Source organism: Schistocerca nitens, chromosome 1 (genome assembly GCF_023898315.1).
Source record: "Schistocerca nitens isolate TAMUIC-IGC-003100 chromosome 1, iqSchNite1.1, whole genome shotgun sequence".
In the NCBI taxonomy this organism is placed as follows: domain Eukaryota; kingdom Metazoa; phylum Arthropoda; class Insecta; order Orthoptera; family Acrididae; genus Schistocerca; species Schistocerca nitens.
Window position 1 is genome coordinate 503,159,933 of NC_064614.1, and position 4,987 is coordinate 503,164,919.

Below are 4,987 nucleotides of genomic sequence, written 5' to 3' on the forward strand. Positions count from 1 at the left end.
ACACTTCGTACGCAAAAATAAGATTTGCAGCAAAGATCAGGGGATTAATCAACAAACTTCATAGACTATGCAAAGCAACTTTGTACCCTTGTAGCATCGTTGGTGCAACTGTCAAATGTGCTGTGAGAAATCCATTACCATGTAAATATAAATTAACGTACGCTGACCAGCATCAGCTGATGTGAAAAATAACCAACAAGGTGTCGCCAATTCGCTAACAAACAGACGTAGTCATAGACAGTAATTTAATAAGCGACAGTACCCACCGCTGTAAATGAAAGTCAAGAATAAGTAGATGTAAGTACCAATGTATACACATACCTTATACCCAAACATGTAAATAAAAAAATGTAGTAAATAATCATAAAATTCTATGTATTATTCGCAGAGCCTTTACCAGGAATCTTTCTCTACCCGTACGGTCTACATGTTCGTTTCATTTTCTCCAATTCTCATTTTCCTTCATTTTTTTGTTTGGGTTACATATTCCCAAATCGTTCCTTGCATCTTCATTTCTTTTTCGATCTCCCCACGTACATCCTTCTACTCTTCTTAGAAATCTCATTTCTTCAGCTTGTACTCAACTTTCTTGAAGTCTTGTTGTTGCCCATGTTTCGATTACATAAGTAAGGGTCCGTACTGCTATTGTTTTATAAAAATTCATCAGGGTATTTCCTGACTTTATTCTGCAGTTTTGTTATTCTGGTTTCACATATGGAAGTAAATTTATTTAATTTTTGGTCCACGCCATGAGTATATTCGTAAGTTATGTCGCGTCCAAGATATTTAAAATAATTTGCTCGCTCCAAGATTTTATTATTCAAGACTATTTTAGATCTTACTGGTAGTCTGCCATGGAAGAAGAAATATAGGATGACCATACAAGAGATGGAGTACCCTGGCAGGCAGCTTCGCTAATAATTGGAGAGGAGAAGAAGAAGAAGAAGAAGAAGAAGAAGATTATTAGCAGATAGCTTTACAACGGCAATTATAGCCGAAGTAGGCCTACTGAAATAAAGAAATTAATTTGAAGCAGCGGACTGGGATTCATATTTATAATATCATTGCAAAATAATACAGTTTCAGTTCGTTAATGAGCACCATTTGTCATTTAGAACAGGACTTCTCGCTGATTTTTGCTGAACTGAGAAAATTCTTGTATCGTAACAAAATTCGACGACGTCATGTACGAGACCGACGAAGGTTGCTACACGGTTTGCGTTTTTCTTCGTGAAACGTTTTCATTTTTCACGGTATACGATGGCAGGATATCTATTTTTACGACGAAAAAAATTGAAGAAATGTCGACGTCTTGTACACACCATTGCACAAAATGAAGCAGCGCGGCCTGGGATCTATCGCCTGACTCTGTTTAACCGGAAAGGCGATAGCGGGCGCAGATTAATCGACATCGTCTGTAGCCAGGAGGCCAGCGCTCAGCGAATTCTCCGTCCTCTTAGCAAACTGCTGCAGGGGCGCCTCCGGATAGGTATGCAAAGCTCCGGTACGTTGTAGTGGCGTGCGCGGGCAGGAGATGCAGCAGCAGTAGCGGATTAGGCAGTGCTAACGCAGTCACGCGTACCGGTGGAGTAGAGCCGTTTCGTCCCTGATGGCGGCTCTGTTACGAGGGACGAAACGCAACTCGGAAACCGCCACTTACACAATATTCGCACAATTTAATAAGCGCGGCATTCTGCGCGCCTGAGGGGCGCGGAGACGTGTCAGGGGCACTTGTTTTAATTTCAGGCCCCGCCGCGCGGCGCTGTTTTCGTTCCACTCAGCTGCCCGAGCACAGCGCGCCGACGTTCCCGCCAACTACTTGCTGTCATAACAAAAAGAGGACTCTCTCCGCTACTTTCGCAAACTGTCACCTCCCAGTGTTTTTTAATTGCCTGTCTATTATTTTACCTGTCTGCTTCCTGTGTATTTTATTGGCATCATCAACCCTTTGTTTTATGTTTTAAGTTCCACAATTTCTCGTCATTTTACCATTTAAGTCACCGATTTTATCGCCTGCTTTTATTATTTATTATCTTCATTTTTCAAAAAAATTCTGTAGGCTGAAGAGCGGCGTACTAAGTTCCTGCCAGCCCCCCCCTCCCCCTTCAGGGGGAAATCGAATCTCAATAAGAAAAAAAAAATTAAAATATCAGAATGGATGGTAAATAAGTGTTAGTTTGATGCCTAAGTTCATAGGCTTTTGTTTGCCTGTTGGTTGGTATGGATTCGTTCATTGATTGTCATTGTTTATTTGTAGTTCACTGTTGCTATTTGAGTTTAAATATCCTAAGTCTGTCATTTAGAGATGTGAGTGGAGCTGTGAGCGCTAGACAGTGGAGTGGCAAGTGGGGAAATCGGAACATTTCAGACATATTGTTCTATTTAAGTTAAATATAGCGGTGACAGCAGTGGAGGCAGATAGAAACATTTGCGTCGTGTATGGGGATAGTGCCATTGGACAGACAACAGCAAGAACATCGTTTTCTCTTTTTAAGGAGGTTCGTTTTGACAAAAGTGACTCTCACGGTTCAGGAAACCTTAGGGGTACGACGAAGATCGTTTAAACGTCTTAATCCCCAACGATCCACGTCAGTGTAGTCGAGAAATGGCGGCTGTGATGAGCTGTGATCATTCCACCACCGTGCAACATTTGCGTGCGATGGAGAAACTTCAAAAACTGGCCTGTGTGGTTACCGCAAGCTCTAAGCCAAAATCACAAAAATCGACAGGTGGCCATATGTGCGTCTCTGCTTCCTCTTCATCAACTGTCCCGTGAAAACACCGACCATTCGTACCCTGTACCATTACTGGTGACCAGAAATGGTATCTTTATGCTAATAAAAGGAAAAGAAAGAAGTGATTGAGCCCAAACAAAGCAGTCCATACAAAAAACCTGCATGCATCCACAAAAGATAATGTTAGGCATTTAGCGGCATGGTGTACTACGAATTGTTTCCCTAAGACGTCTTGCACACTCAATCCGAGAACACCGATCAGGAAAACTACGTTATGTGATGCTACTCCACGATAACGTCTACCCGCATTCTGCTAGACTAACAAGAAACACTATACGTCGGTTGGGTTGAGGAGTCATTCCGCACCCACCTTATTCACGCGATCTTACGCCCTCGGATATTCACCTTTTCCGCTATCGAACAACCTCCAAGGAACTTCGCCGGCCTCTGTGGCCGAGCGGTTCTAGGCGCTTCAGCCTGTAACCGCGCTACTGCTACGGTCGCAGGTTCGAATCCTGCTTTGGGCATGGGTGTATTTGCTGTCCTTAGGTTAGTTAGGTTTAAGTAGTCTAGGGGACTGATGACCCCAGATGTTAAGTCCCATAGAGCTTAGAGCCATTTGAAACATTTTTTTCAAGGAACTTCCTTTCAGGATGAAAATGCACTCCGAACATGCATTGACGAGTTCTTCGCCTTAAAAGAACGTAATTTCTACAGTGGCCAACCACAGCGTTGGTAAAAAAAAGCGCTCTGTCTTCAGGCCACGAGTGGCCTACAGGGACCATCCGACCGCCGTGTCATCCTCAGAGGAGGATGCGGATAGGAGGGGCGTGGGGTCAGCACACCACTCTCCCGGTCGTTTTGATGGTATTCTTTACCGAAGCCGATACTATTCGGTCGAGCAGCTCCTCAATTGGCATCACGAGCCTGAGTGCACCCCGAAAAATGGCAACAGCGCATGGCGGCCTGGATGGTCACCCATCCAAGTGCCGACCACGCCTGACAGCGCTTAACTTCGGTGATCTCACGGGCCGGCCTGAGTGGCCGTGCGGTTCTAGGCGCTACAGTCTGGAACCGAGGGACCGCTACGGTCGCAGGTTCGAATCCTGCCTCGGGCATGGATGTGTGTGATGCCCTTAGGTTAGTTAGGTTTAATTAGTTCTAAGTTCTAGGTGACTGATGACCTCAGAAGTTAAGTCGCATAGTGCTCAGAGCCATTTGAACTATTTTTTGATCTCACGGGAACCGGTGTATCCACTGCGGCAAGGCCGTTGCCCAGCGTTGGTAGACAGCTGGAAATACTGGAGGGGAATATACGAGGGTCGTTCAATAAGTAATGACCCACATTTTTTTCTGAGAACCTATTTATTGTTAAGAGTCAGAATTTGGTGACAAAATACATCAACACGTCTTGTCCATGTCCTACTTTTCTACCTAATGGCCGGCCGCGGTGGTCTAGCGGTTCTGGCGCTGCAGTCCGGAACCGCGGGACTGCTACGGTCGCAGGTTCGAATCCTGCCTCGGGCATGGGTGTGTGTGATGTCCTTAGGTTAGTTAGGTTTAAGTAGTTCTAAGTTCTAGGGGACTTATGACCTAAGATGTTGAGTCCCATAGTGCTCAGAGCCATTTTTTCTACCTAATGTCCATCACACTCTACGGCCGTACCCCAACGTTGTGGAAGAGCAGGTATTCCCTGCTGGTAAAAGCCCTTGTCCTATAGGCGTAGCCATGTTTCCACTGCATGACTGACACCCCTGTCATCTTCGAAGTGCCGGCCGCGGTGGTCTCGCGGTTCTAGGCGCGCAGTCAGGAACCGTGCGACTGCTACGGTCGCAGGTTCGAATCCTGCCTCGAGCATGGATGTGTGTGATGTCCTTGGGTTAGTTAGGTTTAAGTAGTTCTAAGTTCTAGGGGACTGATGACCACAGCAGTTGAGTCCCATAGTGCTCAGAGCCATTTGAACCATTTGGAGCCGGCCGTGGTGGTCTCGCGGTTCTAGGCGCGCAGTCAGGAACCGTGTGACTGCTACGGTCGCAGGTTCGAATCCTGCCTCGGGCATGGATGTGTGTGATGTCCTTAGGTTAGTTAGGTTTAAGTAGTTCTAAGTTCTAGGGGACTGATAACCACAGCAGTTGAGTCCCATAGTGCTCAGAGCCATTTGAACCATCTTCGAAGTGTGTTCGCCGTAGAGAATCTTTAAGCGGCCCAAAGAGATGGAAATCCGAGGGTGTCAGGTCGTCTGGACTGTAGGA